The 21,071-nt window shown below is 40.5% G+C and overlaps 1 pseudogene across 1 annotated transcript; it reads left to right on the forward strand.

Annotated features, from left to right (window-relative positions):
- The first annotated feature begins 5,993 nt into the window (after positions 1–5,993).
- On the forward strand, positions 5,994–19,636 carry LOC143885572 (putative LRR receptor-like serine/threonine-protein kinase At1g14390; annotated as a pseudogene). Its single transcript, XR_013253505.1, has 7 exons — positions 5,994–7,722; positions 8,009–8,142; positions 17,702–17,945; positions 18,034–18,242; positions 18,396–18,445; positions 18,647–18,758; positions 19,150–19,636. The product of XR_013253505.1 is annotated as a putative LRR receptor-like serine/threonine-protein kinase At1g14390 (transcript).
- Positions 19,637–21,071: the final 1,435 nt, after the last annotated feature.

Consider the following 21,071-nt stretch of genomic DNA (forward strand, 5'->3'; position numbering starts at 1 on the left):
TATTACTTGGGGAGAATGATTACATGTCTGCAATATCACAAAGACAAAGAACAAACACATAGATTTATTGGAAATAAGGAAATGAAAACAAATTACATTCTTGCCTACTGGTAGAATTTCTTCAGATTTGAAATGTGCCAAGTGCGGGGAATGGGGTTGCCCTCTAAGTCTTCCAGTTGGTATGACCCAGGCTGGAGAGTGTGGGATACGCGGTAGGGTCCCTCCCAGGTGGGAGCCAATTTTCCCAAGTTGCGAGGGTTGGAGACTTCGGATCGTCGCCCGTCCTTATTAGTCTTCCTTCATCCTAGAGTTGTAGTATCGGGCGACTCTGTGTTGATACGCGGCCATCCTGACTCGGGCTTTTTCTCTAGTTTCTTCAACGAGGTCGAGACTGCTCCTTAGGTGGTTGGGATTGGCCTTTTCATTATATGCTTCAAGCCTCGGAGAGTGGGCCCCAATCTCGACGGGTATGACCGCGTCCACCCCAAAGGCAAGGCTGAATGACGACTCTCTTGTTGCGGTTCTGGGGGTAGTTCGATAGGCCCAGAGGAGATTCGGTAATTCTTCTGCCCATAAGCCCCGGGCGTTTTCTGCGCGTTTCTTCAATCCCTGTAAGAGAGTCCGATTGGTTACTTCCACTTGTCCGTTAGCTTGTGGATGACCGACTGAGGTGAACCGTTGATCGATACCGAGTTTTTCGCAAAAATCTTTGAACCGTCGGCTCGTAAATTGGGTCCTGTTGTCGGTCACAAGGACCTGCGGAATACCGAAGCTACGAATGATATCATTATAGAAGAAGTTTTCCGTTTCTTTGGAAGTAATCTTCTTCACTGCCTTAGCCTCGACCCACTTGGTGAAGTAGTCAATGGCAACGTACATCATTCGGTGTCCCTTGGTCGAGTTAGGAAAAGGCCCTAACAAATCCAATCCCCACATAGCGAATGGGACTGGATTGGAGATGGGTTTGTAAGGAACTGCAGGAAGACGAGGTACGGTAGCGAACTTCTAGCATTGCTTGCATTTTCTGACAAACTCAGATGCGTCTTGCTGGAGAGTTGGCTAGAAAAATCCTCGGCGAAGGATCTTGTGAGCCAATACCTTTCCGCCCGAGTGATTGCCACAGATTCCTTCGTGGACTTCTCTCATGGTGAGTTCCGCAGCGAAGGGTCGGAGACATTTCAATAAAGGCCATGAAAAGGACCGCTTGTATAACTCCTGTCCATCGAAGATATAATTGGCGGCCTTGGCGACCAGGCGACGAGCTTCCTTTCTATCCGAGGATACGACACCGTCTTTTAAGTACCGTACTGTAGCATCCATCCAACTAGGTTCCTCGTTGAGTTGTAGGACTTCTTCTTTCTCAATGCTAGGTTGAGGGAGGATCTCGGTGTAGATGTCCTCCGGCTCAAACATTCTGGACGAGGCCATGTTGGAGAGAGCGTCAGTGCGGGTATTTAAAGTTCGGGGAACTTGCATTATCTGGAATTCTTCAAAGGTGGAGATTTCCTTTCTCACATTTTCTAGGTATTTGATCATCCGCTCTTCTTTAGCTTCGCTGAAGCCATTTACTTGGTTGGCCACCAATTGCGAATCACTGTGGACTCTGATCCGATTGACTCGTAATTTGGTGGCGAGAGCTATTCCCGCGATCAAAGTTTCGTATTCCGCCTCATTATTGGATGCTTTGAAATCTAGTCGCAGGGCGTACTCTGCAATAAAATTGTCCGGTCTTGTTATGACTAAGCCGGCACCACTGCCCCGGCATTGGAGGAGCCGTCCACGTACAACATCCACAGTGGATCTTGGTTCTGTTGGATCAGAGTCGGTTCTTCGGCTGGGAGACTTGGTCCTTCGGATTCCTCTATCGGTACTGTACGTCTGGATCTGGTTGAATATGGAGAAGGCATCCATGAAACTTAGCATCTCATGCCCGGCGGTGGCATCAATGAGGTGATCGATCATTGGTAATGGGTAACAATCTTTGGGACAGGCTTTGTTGAGATCCGTGAAATCTATGCAGATTCGCCATTTGCCATTGGGTTTTTTGACCATCACAATGTTGGCCAGCCACTCCGGGTAGCGGATTTCTCTGATGAATTTGGCATCGAAGAGTTTATCTACTTCTTCCTTGATGTGCTTTTGTCTGTCGACGGCGAAGTTACGTTTCTTTTGCTTGACCGGCTTGGAGTTTGGGTCCACGGGTCCACATTCAATTTGTGGACCGCTACATTGGAGGGAATTCCCTGCATATCGGAGGCGGACCAGGCGAAGATATCGGAATTAGTCTTTAAGAAATTGACGAGATCAGTTTTAAGTTTACCTAACAGGAGAGAACCCATTAGGACGGTTTGTTCGTTGGCACCGGGGAACAGAGGAATTTTCGTGAGTTCCTCGACCGGTTCTCCCTGCTTTACCTCAACTCGAGGGTTGATACCGCCTATGAAGAAGGTTTCTTTGGCGGCCTTTTTCTTTTTCAACAGGACGGCGTAGCACTCGCGGGCTTTCTCTTGGTCGCCAATAACCTCTCCTACGCCAAGTTTTGTGGGAAACTTTATTTTCAAGTGGGCAGTGGTTTCAGCGCTGGCCTTCCGATGATTCCATTATAAGTGCAAGGGGCGTGAACTATTACAAAGGTTTGCATGATGGTACGTTGGATCGGGTGAGTACCAAATGTTACAGGGAGTTTGATTTTCCCTCGTACCTTGACTTCTCCTCCGAAGAATCTGAAGATGGACCAGTCAACAGGCTCCAGCCTATCACGGCTGATGTCCATTTTGGCGAAGGCGTCTTGATGGAGGACATTGACTGAGCTCCCAGTGTCTATCAAGATTCGCCTCACGTTAAAGTTGGCGATGGTGAGTCGGACTACCACAACATCATCATGCTGCCGATCTATCGTTCCATAATCTGCCACTGTAAAGGTGATAGGCACCCTGATACTTGGGTCCGTCCTTGACTTCTTGGAGGGGTTTTCTATGGAGTTGATTTGTCCCGCATAAAGGGCGCGTCCTTCGTCGGTCAGTCCTCCGGACGCTGGACCTAGATGGTGTCGATATTTCTGGTGATTTTAGGTGCTTCCTCCTGATCCGAAGCTCTTTGCCTACTGTTTTCTGCACGGTGGTTTGGCGAGCGACGATGTTCTTCCGGCCGGTGTATTTCAGATCGGGGTTGTTGCTGGCTCCTTGGGGGATTTTGAAGGTAACAATCAATCTGACTCAGTCCCGCGAGTATTTTGATTTCATTCTTCAGATGATAGCAATTGTCGGTGGTGTGCCCATGATCTTGGTGAAAACGACAATATTTGTTAGAGCTTTTACCCTTTCCCGAGTTTCTCATTCTTTTGGGCCAGTGTATGGGTTCTCTATCACGAATTTCGTACAAGATATTTGAGATGGTGTTGTTCAATGGAGTGTAGTTGACCCTATCAAACTGGGGATTTGGGGCGCGATGATTCTGTCGATCGTTGTGTCTTGCCTGCTTATGACTTGGTAGCGCCCCAGAGTCGTCTTTTCATTTTTCGGTTCCTCGGGAGTTCTCCAACTCCCTTTCCATGGCGAATGATTCCTCATTATTGATGTATCTGTCCGCAGTGGCCATGAGTTCTTGGAGGTCGCGAGGAGGATTCACATTCAAGGCGACTTTCATCTCTCTATCTCGGATGGCATGGTGGAGTGCGGCGCGAACCATATCGAAGTTCGGTTCGTTGGAACCGACCGTTGAACTTCCGTAATGTTTCATTTTTTCCTTGCCGTAAAGCCAGAAGAGCGTCAGCTGGTTTCTTTCGGGGCCGACTGTTAATGAAGTAAGCGACAAACTCCTTTCCCAATTCGTGAAATGACTCGATGGAGTTGGGCGTTAATCGACTGTACCAGTTGCTAGCATCTTTGTTTAGGTAGGCGAAAAAGGCTTTGCACATCGTGGCGTCTGAAGCATTCCTGATTACCATCGCACGGCGGTAGGTTTGGAGAAACTCAAGAGGGTCAGATGATCCGTCATAGAGGTCTAACCGAGGCATATCCGAATTCGTAGCGACGATGGCATTGGCGATTCTTGGGGTGAACGGGGAAGCGATCTCGCTATCCCATTCTGCTAGGAGGTCCGGATCACAAGGTGCCTTCATTTGCTGTTGAAGTTCTCTTATCTGACGCTGGAGAGCAGCCATGATGGTGGAGTTTTCGGGCTTATTATTTGCGGAGGTATCTGATTCTCGTTTCGATGGGCTAGATTCACGGGTTCCATCATCGAGTTGTCACCCCTTCGATGCTGATCATCACGGCGATGGTCGGGTGGCGGGCTGGTGATTGAGGCAGACCCTTATTGATGTTGGCAGGGTCTTTGACTCCGGGGATTTCGTCCTTCTGAGGGATCCTTGCTCCTCTGAAATCTCGACGGGATGAATTCCTTTGCGCGGTGGGTTTACAGGCGGAGGTGGTGCTGCCGGTTGGGGAGGGATCCTTTGGAGTACTTGTTGGAGGGCGGCCGCGACGCTTCCCAGTTGCCATGTGAGTTGGTTGAAGACGGTCATTGTTACCGGAGTGTCGCAGGAAATAACCATCTCTCCCGTCTCTTCCAGTGGCTTGCGGTCTCGTTGACTTGCTTGGCTTCTCGTAACCATTCCACCGTTAGGTTGGGAGGTAGCTTTCGACTTTGGCATAGACGGTCCCACGGATGGCGCCAATCTGATGACGCCAAAAATCTGACTATACAAACTAGCTTCGCAGAACCTCTAATCCTGCGCTCACAGAGAAAGCGTCAATGGGCCCGGAGTTGTGGCTCCGGACGACCACTTCCACACTCAAGTCAGAGATGGGCAATCACAGATGATGGACGGGGAATGGGACAGAGTTTATGTCAAGTTACCAGACCAAAGGAGAAGAGGGAGAATGGAATGCCTTTTGCTTGAGTGCGTAGCCCCTTTTTTATAGGGGAGGAGGTCCACGATCTTGGAGATATCAATTGTATCTTTGATTTAGCCCACGTGGAGCATGATGGCTGGAGAATAAGATCTTGGAGATATCAATCATACCTTTGATTTAGCCCATGTGGAGCATGATGGCTGGAGAATAAATCGTGGAGATGTAACTTCCGCTGATCATGGGCGGAGATCGTGGATGGTGACTTGGGCGGGACGTTTTGAATTCAAAAGCCGTACCTTACGTGTGATGGCCGTTCGGATTAGTCGTTTGGGGGCGAGATCCCCGCGATTGTGTTTGATTTCCCTGGTAGCTCGGTACCGGTCAAGGGAGAAGTATCAAGGAGGCCCAATCAATGTTCGTTACTGAGTGTTGCTGCGGGGGTTGTATTGATCCAGTTGAATAATGGAGAAAGGGTTTGAGGGTCGGTACCGTGAATGCCGATTTTTACCCCCAACAGTATGTTTGCTCTCAAACACATGAATAGGGTGGGGCCCACCATGTATACCAATTCTCACTATCTCCACCTAAATCCATACATAGAGTCAGGCCCACCATGTTACAACATTTATTTGTTGTGTGGGTCCGACCACCCAAATTCATATTCATGTATAATGGGGGGCCTACCATTTTGCATCTTGCTTTGATAGGGTGGGCCCCACGATTTTAATGGAATGATAAATACAGTAGTTGGATTGTTGGGTGATTTGGTTCTTAATGGAAGGAAGGAATCTAAAGATGTAGACTTGCTAAAATCCATGCCCTCTCAGATCTTAGCTCACTTCCCAACGCTCCTTCTCACACTACGCACGTGCCGCCGACACGTCCACTTTCTTACAGATTTTTAGCCTTGCTCCTCTTTTTCTACAGAAAGCTGTCCTCTTCCTTTCTCTGCTCTGCTCTGCACTACTCTACTCTTCGGTTCCTTTCACTGAGCAATTCTCTTCTCAACTTATTTTCTTAACACCCACTTCAAATTATCTTAGACCCATCTTTTGAAGCTCTTATTTTTAAATTTAATTGCTGAAATGTTTGAACCTTTTTTGTTTTTCTCTTTCCTTTTTCTATTTCTCTAACAAATGATACATCTGGGTTTGCTCATCTTTCTGGGTTTTTTTTTGTTATAACTTATAAGTACTTAAAATTCACAACCATGAAAATATTTCATGGTCTTTCTTAGTCTGTAGATTTTACACTCCATTTTGCACCAAATTTCAGCTTTGTTTGCTATCTTGAGTTTCAGTCCCTCCACAATTAATTTCCATAAATGGAAAAGACTAAGATTTAGACTCAATTCTGTGACTAATTTCTAGTCTTTTAGTTTCCAGTAATAGAAAATTTGGAGTTCTTGTTTATTTGCTTCTTTCTTATATTGCTGAATTTTCATTTATGTGATGTAGGACATTGTTTGTTGTTTTCTTTAGATTTCTTATTTTCCTTTTTGTTTATTTCTTAGTTCTATTTGCATTAGGATTATTTACAGATAGTAATAGTTATGTATAAATTAGGAGTCTAAATCGCCGCATTAGAATGTAAATATTTTTATCTGTGTTGTTTCTACATTTACCAATCTTTTCTTCTCAACCATGGAAAAACCTCATGGTTTTACCTTCCTTACAATTCTCATTTTCTTTGTTCTTCCATTCTCTTTTGCTCAATTGCTTCCCTCTGAAACCATGGCCTTGTCCCGATTTCAACGCATTTTGGAGTACCCATCTGTTCTCAATGGCTGGAACAGGTGGACTAATTTTTGTTACATTCCTCCTTCTCAGTCTCTTAAAATCGTCTGCTTGGGAAACCGAGTAACCGAATTAACTGTCATTGGAAACAAAGGATCCCCTTATCCCAGTAAGGCCTTTTCCATCTCTTCTCAAACTCTATCTTCGAATTTTCGATTGATTCTCTTTTCACCACTCTTTCTAAGTTGTCAAGCTTGAAGGTGCTGTCACTTTTGTCATTGGGTTTGTGGGGGCCTTTACCTGCAAAAATCAATCGATTTTCGTCTCTTCAAGTACTGAATATAAGTTCAAATTTTATTTATGGGAAAATCCCATTGCAAATTTATTCTTTGACCAGCATTCAGAGTCTTATTTTTCATGATAATTTGTTCAATGGAAGTGTTCCTGATCTTAGTAGCTTAACAGTTCTTGAAGAATTGGACTTGGGTTGCAATATCCTCGGACCGGAGTTTCCCTCATTGGGGAATAAGCTTGTCAGTCTAGTATTGAGAAACAATTCTTTCCACTCTAGTGTTAATTCTGAACTTCAGTCCTTTATCAGCTCCAAAGATTAGATATCTCTTTCAATCAACTTGTGGGGACAATCCCATCTCTTTTGTTCTCTTTACCTTCAATTCAGTACTTGGATTTGGCTGGTAATAAATTGTGTGGAGCTCTTCCAATGAATACATCTTGCAGAAATGGACTCAATTTTGTGGATCTCTCTCATAATCTTTTGATTGGAGGTTTGCCTCCCTGTGTCCGTTCAAATTCTTCAGACCGAATTGTGTTGTATTCATGGAATTGTTTGTCTTCTGGGGATTCAAAGTATCAACATTCAAACTCATTTTGCCATGTAGAAGCTTTGGCTGCAGTTATGCCTAGTAAACAGAAGGAAACATTGAAAACCAAGTTAGGCCTCTTACTTGGAATTGTTGGGGGAATTGTGGGATCCTTGGTAGCATGTATGATGTTAATATGCATGATAGTTAGGAGATTGGGGAAAAAGAATGAAAGAAACTCTAGATCTCAGAAATCTGTCGTAGGAAAAATGTCAGTTCAGATATCCCCAAGACTGGGTACTGAATCTAGTAAGCTGTTCTTTCTCTTCCACCATTATTCATTGCTATCTATCTATAGAATAACCATGAATGATATTTCTTTCACTTTACGATCCTTGAAAATTTCAGTAGAAATGTATCCAAGTTTTCCAGACTTGTGTCTATGGTTTAAGGGCCTAATCTTTCTGAATTTCTTTTGTAATGTTTCTGCTTGGTAGTGTATATAGACTTTTGTAAAAGGATTCTTTCATGGAGCATTCAATGTTTCTTTGATAGGAATGATTAAAATATGTGAAGCCAATTTTATCTTTGACAGGGCATATGTCTCAGGCAATGAGGCTAGGAGCACTTGGGCTCCCACCATATCATGCTCTTACTCTGGAGGAACTCGAAGAAGCAACAAATAACTTCGAGCCGTCGAATTTAATGGGGGAAGGATCTCAGGGTCAGGTATGAGAGTGAATGTATTTCGGATGGAAAATATCACCTACTACTCTTAATAATAATCTTATATATTTGTTCGAAATGCTTGGGGACAAATGATCATGTAATAAAATGTTTCAGTATAATGTTGACTGTGTCACCCTAGCCATTGCATAGATTAATGAAGGCGACAGAATAGGTAGATCATATACGAAATGTTAATACACTCTAAAGAAAGGATAAGGGAATGATGTTGTATTTTCCTTCTTCTATCTAGACTTGAATGGACTACCCAAGTTGTGGCTCTAACCATGACATAAAAGTGAATGTTTCCAATGTATGTGCCTGTGAGCATTGAAACAAAACTGATTACAAAAAATAGATGATAGATTTTTAACATCTGGTAGACCTCAACGAGTCCTGTTTATTTGCCCTGTTGCCACCATAATTTAAACAGCCTATCTCCTTGATCAAATGGCTATCTTTTAGTGCTTTGCCAAGAACAATTTAACTGTTGATTTTTGGACTATGCCTGTTGTGTCAAACTCTTTTGAATACTAAATATTTTGTTCGTGGGTTCAACACAAAAATCCCCTCAAATTTCAATCTATTAAGTGGTAAGGTAGTGTAGACACCCCATTTTGACCGAACCCTAGTAGCGTCGTTAGATTAGAAATCCTGCTAAATCAGCATTTTAGAGTCCCAATTTGTACCTTAGGATAGGAATCCGTTAGAGTTTACCTAGCAAACGAGCGAAGTTTCTAGTGTAGTGTAGTGTAGGAATAAGAGTGGTGATTTAGCCAGAAAAGGGGGTTTGCTGGAACCTAGAAAGCCAGTTCAAATTTACTGCAGCGGGCTGTCCAGAAAGATATATGGGTGTGCAGATTAATGTGTAGTATAATTAGAGGGTGCATTATCCGGGAGCAGGGCAGTTTGGTAAATAGGAGATTCCTTCCTTCCTTTCTAAGTTACAATTAGGCCTAATCATGAGTTAATGACGTTTAAGGCTAAGATTAGTTATGAAAGAATATTAAGAAGCTTTCTTGGAAGCTTCCTAGGAGGTTTCGAGGCTTTTGATCTCAGCCCTTTATTCATAAAGGCAATTTGAAGGGCTAGGATCATAGAAAGGAAAGAGAATTTCTTGCCTTGTTTTCTAGTTGGACCCCCCCTGTAGGTTAGAAAATGTACAAAATACACTATAGGTGGCTGTCTAAGTAGGGAGGGGGGGGGTCTGAATATATCATTTTCCCTTTCATAAAAACCCATCTGAATTAGGGTTTTAAAGGGGAGAGGAGATTTTTCGTTGAAAATTTCTCAGAGGAGAGGGAGAGAAATAGAGAGCATAGAGAGAGTGAGAGAGGGATTTCGGCCTTCTTCTCCGGCATCATTTCCAGCCGGATCTATCATTTCCACCCCCACCACAACCATCTTCTTATTCTTCTTCTTCTTCCCTTATCTCCACCATCACCATCTCTGCAACCCACCTCCACCATCACCATCTCTGCAACCCACCTCCACCATCACCATCTCTCAGCCACATCTCAAAACCTCTCCTCCATTGACCTCTAAAATCCTAGATCTAGATCTAAACCCATTTACTCCGGCAACGGCCATAGATTCCGGCCAACACCTTCTCTGTAATTCGCATCTCTCCCTCTTTACCACCACCACCCAGATCCTATTCCATTTTCATTTTTGTTTATCCCCATCAAAACCCATCACCATCACAGCCGGCAACCCCTCTTCTCATTTCCCCAAGACCTCCTTCTCTAGCCTCATTTCCCGCCGAAAATCCGGTCATCCCATCCTCCACTGCTGGCCGATCGTCCACCATCATCACCGTACCCCATCGGAGAAGAAAGGAGCTTGGGCTCCACCTCATCCGACGGGCCACCATAGCCTCACCTTCTTCCCCTATTAAACCTCCCATTTCTCTGTTTTTCATCACCATCTCTAACCCAACCCCAGCCTAAAATTTGACCCCAAGCAACCACCTCATTTCAATATCCACCGCCACTCAGAAACCCACATCAAATTCTCCACCACCATCATCTTCCATCAGCCCAACAATCCAGGAAACCCTTTTTGATTTTTATCTCCACCATCACCCTTAGCTCCTTCCTCAAGCTCTTGTTTAATTTGTTCCAAAGCACCCTCTCCATTGCAATTCACTCAAACATAGTTCTAATCCCTAGATTTAAGATTCTCTTCTACTTGGGTTTCACCCATTTTCTGAGACCGAAACTTCCTAGTTCAGATATGTTCCTCTGGTCAGTAATTTCAAAAAGTGGAGAGAAGAAGAAGAGGAGGCTTTGGACCAGAGCAATTTATTTAGGCTTGCTGGCGTTGGATAGAATAGAAAGTGATCAGCGTTGGTGAAATTCTGGATTTCGTGAGTTGCGTGATTTGGGGCAAAGAAAGAGGGATCTTCATTTTTTCTCTCAACCGGGTATGTATTGGGGTTTATGCATTATATTAGTTTTCTCGTATATATTCTTTATGACTCCGGAGTTTACTTTGCTTATCATTGTTATCCTGTTATTCCATTTTTAGTGGCCAGTGCTCATGGAATCTGTTTGGGCATTACTTGGTTTTTTTTTTTTTTTTTTTTTTTTTTGAAAATTAAATAACCTTTTCATTTAAATCCAAACCCAAACCCGGACCTCGGACCCCGGCCCGGCACGGCACGCGTTTGTTTTTACACATGCATTACTTGGTATTTTGATTTGCATTTTACTGTCACAATACAAACTTATCACGCCAGGTGGCGCATTGAGCCTCCTGTTTCTTGCTACTCTTTTTAATAATATATGTCGTTATCCCGCAAAAAGGAAAAGCTTTGAGTCTCCTGTTTTGGAATTGATTCCCATGGTTCTCATTCTTTATGCATTTTGAATAATCAGTTTCATCTATGTAGTCATTTGCTTTATGAGAATTTTCTGTTTGGACTTTGGATAATGATAAAGATAAAGTAGTATCTTGTATATGGGCGCCAAGATGTTTTACTCTTAGAATCCAGCGGATGCAATGTGCCATAGCAAAGCACATGTTACATGCGAATTTTCAGTTTGGAATCCTTATGTTAAATTTTGATGGAGCATGTCCCCAGATATTTCTACTTATTTATTCTGTTCTTATATATGGCATGCCTTGAGGGGCTCAATGTGACTCTTTCTTATTTTGGATGTCATTTGTAGAATTTTCTTTTATGGATTGATTTGCAGTTATGGTTTTATATGTAGGTCTGTTCTGGATGGTTAAGGTATAACTTCAATTAGCGTTAAGCTCCGCGCTTCATTTTAATTTTCTTACCATCCTAGTAAGGTTATTGTGGCTATTTTCATCTTAGAATCGGAGAGGACAAGTCTCAAGGTCCTTGTATTTATTCTATTTCTTGTGCACAACATGCTTAGAGCGTTTGACTATGATTCTACTGTTTATGGAGGCCGCTGTTTTCATCTATGACTTGATTATTATATGTCATTTTCATCTAACTGTATTATGGATGGTTAAAACTTAACTGCACATTGTAGGGTTCACCTCGAACTGCATGCTTCACTTTGCATTTTATTTGCAGGTGCACGGTTATTTTTATTATTTTCTTCTTCTTGTTTTTAAATTTAAAACTTTGAATTTCTGGACGCCTATAATATTCGTTCGAGTGGATAGGTTCTAATTGCTAAACGTCTCTCTTGCTGTGTGGTTATTACATGTTTGCACTTTGCAATGTGAGAACATTTTTTTATTTTTTCTTTTTTGAATGGTAATGTGGGAACAAATTCCTCATGTCTTAATTCTGTAATTGTTTCTTTGTTATATGGTAGGGTATACTTTCTTAGAAGTTTTAGTTTAGGTTATTTCCTGTTTTGAATTTATTGAGGTTCATGATTTTTCAATAAATACGAGTTTGGCTTCTTGTGGTGGATGTCAAAACTGTAGATCTTACTTTTATATGGTCCAATTGGAGAAGTTTTGTACAAGATTGTTTTACACTTTGAATGCTTCAGTTTGGTTGTGGCTGATTTGTTTTATGATGAAGTTGCAGTGGACCCCTTTTTTTTTTTTTTATGGCACAGGGTACCCCTGCCCTGTTTAGGAGTCCAACCTTCGTTCACTAAATATTATGGCCTGTAGTTAAATTAAAGCATGAACCTGGGTATACCTTTTCTGCAAGAGCCCAGTTCAAAACTCCACTTTGACTATGTGTGTGTAATTTGTGACTTATTTCTCTACATGGACTTTAGGGTCGTGGGTATTGGTCGATACAGAAAGGAAGGTGTGTATTATCTATAGTTGTGATCTTTTCTAAAATTAGTTTCCTATTTGTACTAGGGTATTTCATTAAGAAATCATTGTTGGGAAGGTGTGTATTATCTATAGCTTGTTTATTGTATTATCTTTAGGTAGAGTGTTCGTAGTCTTTTAGGTGCCCTTAACCCAAAAGTAGCCAATTCATTGCAAGGGCAAGGAAAGAGTCATCTAGAGCCCTATTAGGAGACATACCTTGTCTCATGAGGCAGTTCTCTTTTGAAGACAAGCTTCATTGTTTAGAGTTTATCTCTTAGGGTGTATACCTTGGATTTAGCGTTACAGGAGTCCGCCCATAGGAGGCTTTGTCTCATTTATAGAATTCATCATTTTAGGAGGCTTGCCTAGCCTCATTTGTGGAATACCCTCATAAGTAGAAGACTAACTTAGTTTTTTTAGTTGCCTTGACCTTGCTTATCAGTACAAGGGTGATGATAGGGGTACTTGGAGCTCACCTCTGTGTCTAGGAGGCATGCCTTGCTTCGTTTATAGAACCCCTAATTGGAGACAAGCCTTGTCTCATTTAGAGAGTTTTCCCTTTAGGAGGCCTACCCAGCCTCATGTTAGAGTCTCCCCTTTTTCTAGAGTAAGTTTTTGACTTATTTACCCTTGTTTTGATAGTGTTATTAGAGAGTCTCTGACTCATTTGTACTCTCTTCTTTGGTGTTGGTAGCTAGGGGTTTCTCCTTTAGAGTTGTTGTCGTTCTTCTTTATTAGAGACTAGCACAGTCTTATTAGAGCTTTGCTTACTTAGGATTTTAGATTGTTTTCTTTGTTCTTGGGGCACTTGTTTACTTGTTCGTGGATTGTTTCATCTTATTTTGGGATACTAATTTGTTGGTTTGGGGTTTCCCCTTTACCCTAAGGGTTTTACCCTAGGGTGTTGCATTGTGTGTTCCCTTTGGCCTTTGACCAAAAGGGTGAAAGCATTTGAAATTTTAAAATCCAGAACATTTGAAATCTTAAAATCACAAGAACATTGAAATCATTTAAAATCACAAAAACATTAGAAATTTGAAACCAAAAAACAATTAAACATTTTAAAATCCAAAAACATCAGAAATTTAAAACAACAAAAACATTTGGAAAAACATTGGAAGCATTTGAAAATAAAAAAACATTTGAAAACATCAAAAGCCTTAAATCATTTGGAGTGTTAAATTTTAGTGGTAGTTAGGAGAGTTCGATTTTCGAACTATGTTGGCTTGATCCTCTTTCACGAGGTACGTAGTGCAGTTTGGAATCTTTATCCCAAGTCCAGCCAAACTTTGTAAATAAATCATTTGAATTCTTTAAAAAGCACAAAAATCTTTTAAAACCTTGTTTTCAACAAGATCTTCCTCTAGAGTTAGGAGTTTGTCCTAGATAGAGAGTTTAGAGTTAGGAGTTTGTCTTTTGATGTGTTGTGTGTTTTGTTTGTATTTGTGTCAGAGTTAGGAGTTTGTCGCGTCTCCGTCCAGTCAGTTGGCGATTCACATCGCCGACTGATGACTAGGCCTAGGATGCGTTAGAGATCCCATTGTTTTCCTTAGGACACACAGCCTAGTTACACATAGGTTGTAGGAACCACCTGCATTAGCTTAGGGCTAACTTGCGTTTAGTTAGGGCATATAGGATGTCCTAAAATCCACAATCCACTGGAATTTAAATAATTGCACAAGAAGCTTTAATAACTAGTCCAGTCTTTCAGGTGGAGTCTAGGATAGAGGTTTAGATGCCTTAGGCATCATAGCTTAGAATAGGTGCGACGAACTACGTTGCTTTGATTCTCGTGGAGGCGGGGATACGTAGGCAGCTTTAGATGAATATCAGACCATCCAAAGAATCGGGCGAAATCATTTAGAGTTTAGGATTTGTTGTGTTGCGTCTTGTGTGGTATCAAGTTATATTGCATGTTTTGTTGTGCTTTCATATTTTCCTGTGCAGACCTTATACCTTTAGCTGTAGCATGCATGCATTTGTCCACCAGAACTTAGACACCCATTAGGTATGTCACTCATAACCTAGCTGTGATTATGTGACACTTCTTTCGTTCATCTCGTGTGTGCTTATTATTTAATCCCCGGGACATGCATGATTAGGTAGACGTTTTCTCAGGGATATTTCGTTCCCATTTCACATGATTTTGCCCAAAATTCTTTGGAGTTAATAAAAAAATGGCATAAGAGACTAAGTGCTTGCACTCGGACGAATTGGGGGTGCTCTTCGGACCTTCTCCATTCGTAACCAGGCAGGAGCCTATATATATATATATATATAGGCCGACTCCACCGACGCAGAAACGTCGCGACTCTCCACAAAACTAATCCTCTGAAAGCCAGGAGCCTTATGTTCCATATGGAAAAAGGGGTCATACGAGTCAAAAGGGGTGAACGTGCCCCCCACGGGGGGTTGATCGCAAGAGCCAGGCGCAAACGCGAACCAGACAGTACAACCAATGCCCATGCAGACCAGAACCAGGAAACGCCCATAAAAGCCGTTGGAATACGTAATGACCTCAACTATGAGTTTAGTAAACTTCTCGTTGACCAAACCGCGTAACCCAGCCCCGGAACTGCTCCAAGTAAACAACAATTTTAACGGAAGAGCTCCTTTATTTAAAGACAAACCAAGAGAATTACTCAAAAAAGACAACCTATCAAAGGATCTCGGTAACTGCAGTTCATTATGTAAGAACCGATCCTGACCCGGCAGAAAGCGAAAACTAAAACACATACGTAGGTTATCCGACTGGAATCTAAATGATTCCAGAAAATGGCGAGGGAGCTCTAGAAATGGAGCTCGTAGCTGCTCAATAATAGACTGGCTCAAAGGAGAAGATCTACAACAGTGTAAGATACGCTCACGATAACCATAAGACATATTTTGCACAAGACTCGTAGAAGAAGAAGAACAACCTCTGTCCTCCAAAGAAAAAGCGTCGGAGTCATTACATAGAGAAAACATTTGTAGGTTATTGAACTCTTCTAAAAACTCGAACCAAAATTGCTTATCCATTTTTATCTTTTCTTTTTTTTTAAGTAAAACTTGGCTTTCCCCTGACGTTAATATGAGCCGACTACCGAAACAGAAGGAGGTTACTGCGGTGACCAAGCTATGACTGCTACACGTGCACGCAACAAGAAAAGATTAGATAGATTAGTGAGCCTAGAAACCTTCCCGTAACTACCGAAAGTACCTGTCTAGCGTACGGAAAAGAAGGAATTCTCTGACCTACCTACCTCACTCGGCTAGCAACAGAAGGAATTCTCTTTTATAAACCGCTTGACTAAACGAAGAAAACCTTGACTAGTAAGGGCGCTAAGCCTTAACTATACAAGCTTGAGAGCCAAGCCCCTTTATTAGGTTGGTTGCTTGCTTAGGTTTGAAAGAGCTTGAAACTACTTCCTTCCCGAAACTCCTCTATCCGCTTGACCTTGAGTACTTCTCGCTTTAAAGGAAAAGAGTTCCGACTTCAGTTACAGTAGCAGGCGAGCGGAAAGGCTAAAAAGAAAGGAAATCTAAGCAATTGAACCTGCCAACTGTCTCTATCTCCAAAGCCGAAGATTCAATTTCACCGCTAACCGTAATCTTAAAGAGTTGTTGTGATCTTTTCTGCTTTCCCGGAAAGTGGAATTCCTAATCCGCTTGCTACCCGAATAACTTACTTTACTGACGAGCGTGTACCTCCCGAGACAAAGCATAGAGCTTGCTGGCTATTTGCTTCACACGACGACCAGAGGATGATTCCCGTAATATAGTCACTTGCTCTGAATTTAAGGCCTATATATATATATATATATATATATATATATATATATCTGGTTATCTATTGCACAGAGGATTTGTTTTGGAGTTCCATGGCCTATCCATGGATGGCGACTCTGAGTTTGTTTTAGGTACGTCTTGGTTTGAGGATTTATCCTTGGATCAAGAGGTATCTCATTTATCACCACTTGTGCTAGGCTATGAGAGTGGCACTTATTTTGAGAGTTCCTTGGTAGAGCTCTCCTTCACATGTGGAGATCTTTGAGGATTGCAGAGGATCTCATGTCCTCAGCACCCATCCTCTCGGATCGGGGTCCACAGGTAGTGAATTTTATATAAAGTTATCCTCCTTATCAGTTCTCAATTCCCTTAGCAGCCTAACTCCCAAGTTATGAATGGATCAAGAGCAAAGAAGAAATGTTTTTAGGTGTTTAAAGTTAAAATCTGTCTGACGGATTCCACATAACTAAGCTGGTTTCCGAATTTTTTATCTTCTCAAAATTTGAACAAGTAATCACACGCGCTCATGCTAAAGATCTCAAAGTAATATAGGTTATTTGCATACATTATAGGCTTAATTCAGTCGGTAATAGTGTTCAACTCTATCGAAAAATATTTATTTTCACTTGTATGATTTGTTATTGTCAGTTCATTTTGAGTTTCCACACTTTTATAATTTCATGTAGTGAAAAGTTGGATCCTTCAAAATGCATCAATGCTCTGGTTTATATTTCCACAAGTACTTGATTGGATTTACTTTTTCTATGTTTGAAACTTCAGTTGGTCAATCATTGACTCGCCCAAATCAACTTGATTTCAGATCTACTGAGTCAGTAAAACTCGTTGATCCACCCGATGCAATCAACTCGCTGGGTAAATCATTGACTGCCTGATTCAACCCACTTTTGCTTTGGGTTAACTTCTTGAGCAATGATAAGATTTTAAGCACTACCATATCTCTCTCTAAATGGTGTCTTTCAATCACTAGTTATATTTCAATCACTAGTTATATTTTTAACCTAATTCATAAAACATACCAAGTGATTTTTCTACCTACGTAAGACAAATTTGGGAGCTATAGCTCATGAACTAAAGTAACTCAAGAGGACAGTAAATTACAGTTTTCTAGTAATGTCTATGTCATTAGAGTTTCAGACATGGGCATCTCGTAGGAGGATTTCAGATGCCATACATGTACTCACGAATTAAAATAAATGAAAAAGACAAAAGATTTGGACTGTTCTATTCAATGTCCCAGAAATAGGGATAACATTCCCATTTTCATATGTTGCAGTAACCTTTCCTGATTATGGTGTATCTTACTGGACCAATATACAATATTTGAAAAACTGGAAGTTATTATTCTTTTGTGACTTTGGGTGATGATTCCATCGTCATATCTCCATGAATTTGATAGAATTTTGTAAATTAATATGGCTAAAACATCATCTCTACTAGACATAGACTGCTTCACTTTCAATGTTGACATCTGAATAATTTCACATCATCTTGGCTTCTTTTGCAATTTTAGTTGTACAAAGGCTGGCTCAGTGACGGATCAGTGGTCGTGGTGAGGTGTCTGAAACTAAAGCAAAGGCATGCTCTTAAAATCTTAAAACAGCAAATGGAAGTAATTTCAAAGCTCAGACATCGCCATTAGGTCAGCATTCTTGGACACTGCTTTGTCACTTATGAGGAATCCCCTAATGCCACTGATACCATCTTTCTTGTCTTCGAATACGTTTCAAATGGGACACTGAGGAGTCATCTTACTGGTAAGGGGAATAACCATTATCCTATTGCTTTTCAGCCATTAATATCTGAAATATCATAAGATTTCAATTCTTATAATTTATTTGGCAGAACGGCGAAAGTAAGAGATGCTGAAATGGCCACAAAGATTAGCTGCTGCTACGGGAATTACTAGAGGAATCCAATTCTTGCATACAAGAATTGTGCCTGGCGTTTTAAGAAATAATTTTAATATAAAGAATATTTTGTTGGATGAAAATCTCATAGCCAAAATTAGTGATTATAAGCTTCCAATACCATTTATCAATAAGATCACTAAGGTCAGCTCCACTTAGAGTGAATAGTTCAGTTTTTATTTTTTGTTAATATGAAGTATCTACATTTACTTAATACACCCCTAATTTTATTGATCTTTTTTTTTGTTTGAACCAAAAGGTCTCAATTTCAGCTAATTTTCATCTTTAATAATGTAGGTCGGTTCTGAAAGCCCTTTCAATGGAGCAGAACTTGGCGATCTTGACAGGTAAACAACCACCTTTTTTGACATAATGCTTATAGCTGGAGTGTGTCTTATATAAAACCCAAATCAAAATTAAGTGTAGTTGATCATCGTCAGCCTAAAAAGTGTTTATATTTCTTACATGTGGGAGTGTATATAGTGATGACCACCAAGCATGTTACGGTGAATTCAGTGCGAATTGGTTTTTACTTTCTTTATCTGCAGTACTGGACATGGTGATAAAGAAGATGTTTATCAGCTGGGAGTTATTCTAGTAGAAATTATTACAGGAAATCCCATCACATCTCAGACAGAATTGGATGTCTTGAAACTTAAGGTAAACAACCCATTCCTCCATTTTACTATTAATGCATTTAGAGAGAGAAATTGAAATGTTTTTTTAAAACTATTTCTAAGCTATTAATCAGCTATTTCTAAAACATATTTCTAGTTTTTTTAAAACATGGAAATCTCTTCAGAAAATATCCAAGTGTTTGGATTATTCAAAAAAAAAAAAAAAACTCCTTTAATAACTGGAGAAAGAAGGTTTTGGTAGTATGTTAACGAAATGAATTCCTTGTATTAGGAAATTTTGAACCCATGATTGCAAGTTGTGACACGCCATTAGACATCAAGATTGAATCATGAATAGATTTTTAGTTCATCATAGTATGTTGAAATTTTAGTAATTTTTTTAAAGTTTATGTATGTTTTTTTGTGGTTCACAGCTAGAGAGAGGCCTAGCAGAAGGCCCGAAAAAACTGAGGGGGAAAAGTGATCCTTCCATTAGAGGTACTTTTGCCTATGAGTCCTTAAAAACTGCAGTTGAGATCATCATAAACTGTCTATTTGAAGATATTGGTTAGCGTCCATCGATAGAAGATGTTCTCTGGAACTTGCAGTATTCAGCTCAAGTTCAAGATGGATGGGCGAACAGCGAGAACCTCGGTACACATTCATAGAGATTAATGTATCCTTCATTTTGTATTGATTTTTATCACTTGGTGGTATTTCAAAAATTCGGATCATGATACTTGTTTGTATATTTCTACCCATCCTATTGTCCTATGATTCTTTCTATTTTTTATGACAGTGATTGATAATGAAGGGAGGATATGTTTAATGAGCAGGGGGAATAAGATGTCTTATAAAACGAGAAAATCCCGAAATAATCCCGAGATTTTAAGAAATATCAAGATATTTTCATTTTTATAATTCATTGTGAAATTAACATGATAATTTAATGATATTTTTTATTTTATACTTTTTTCTTAAATTATACATTTTTATTTAGCCTACTGATGATATTTGTTAGAAAATTAATCAACCTTAAGCGCAAATAGATCGTTACCTCTGCCATGATGATCAAATTGAAGGTGCAGATGATGCACTTATCTGAACGTTGAATACTCTCCTTGAAGAACTTAGTTTTGATGTGGCCTTCAGATCTATCCAAAGCCTTATGCTTAAATCAATGTGAATCCCAAGTAGGGCAACCACAAAACAGGGGGGTGGGAATTGGTTGGCTATTAAAATTTTAAGCTCTTTAAACTTTGATCTTTAATCCTAACCCTTTTGCTTATTAATCTTTAGTTGAGTGGTTAGCCAAGTAGAATGAAAATATAAACACGATAAGCATAACTAAGAGAAGAAAAGAAGATAAGGGAAAGAGAAATGTACACCAATAATTTATAGTGGTTCGGCCTTCAAACCATGGCATACTCCACTCTTCTCAAGTTTTGCTCCTTGATGAAATCTACTATTGCTATCCTCCCTAGTAGGCCGTATGTGAGCCCATACAAGCTTGAAGCTTCAAGGGGTTTAATATTGGTGTCCTTCCACCTTTACAATGAAAATGAATGAAGAATGAAGAAGAAATCTCTCACAATATAATACAAGTTGAGCATAATCCAATCTCTCAAAGGTTTTAGCCAAATCAAGACACAAGAGATGGAGAGAGTGGTTTTAAATCCAAAATAAAACACAATATCTTGTGATATTCATCTCATGATCAAGGGGTCAAAGACAAACACATATTATTAAGATATAATGCATGATTGGTGTGCCTTTGAAATGTTGAATATTTTTAAAATATTTTATTTTTTTAAAATAGAAAAATGAGATTTTTCAATAAGAAATTTGAAAGAGACATTTCTCTGTGTGAAATGATGTTTCCAACTAGAAGACACTTTAGGTTGTGAAAAAGTATTGTTTTAAAATGAAAGGGTACTTTTCATTTGACGTGGTGCCTTCTTATCCTTTTTATTTTCTATTAACAAAAAAAAGGCTTGCGGTCTCAAATTTAAGATAACTTTCTCCCCTTTAACTCTGCTCTTTTCCTATATGTAAGGGCATACTTGTCCAAAATTCGAGGTGTAGACCTTGTTCTTGGCGTATGCATTCTTTTTGTAGGGAATTTAACCGGGTAGAACTCGACCCTAAAAGCTAGTTGTTAGAAGAAGCGTGCCCATTCCCTTATAATCCACCCCCATCCATCTTACTTAACTGATGTGGGACTATTTTGCTTTTGCGTGGAACCCCAACAATTTTCGTGGGCCTTATTTCTGTGTAGCCACCTTCATAAGTGGAGAAAAAGAATCTATAAGAGAAAGCTTCGTTGTGCCTTGCCTACCTCTCTGTCTCTCCTATT

The sequence above is a fragment of the Tasmannia lanceolata genome, unplaced genomic scaffold, assembly GCF_043159265.1.
Source record: "Tasmannia lanceolata isolate RefF3 unplaced genomic scaffold, GAP_Taslan_0.1 ptg000008l, whole genome shotgun sequence".
Taxonomy (NCBI): Eukaryota; Viridiplantae; Streptophyta; class Magnoliopsida; order Canellales; family Winteraceae; genus Tasmannia; species Tasmannia lanceolata.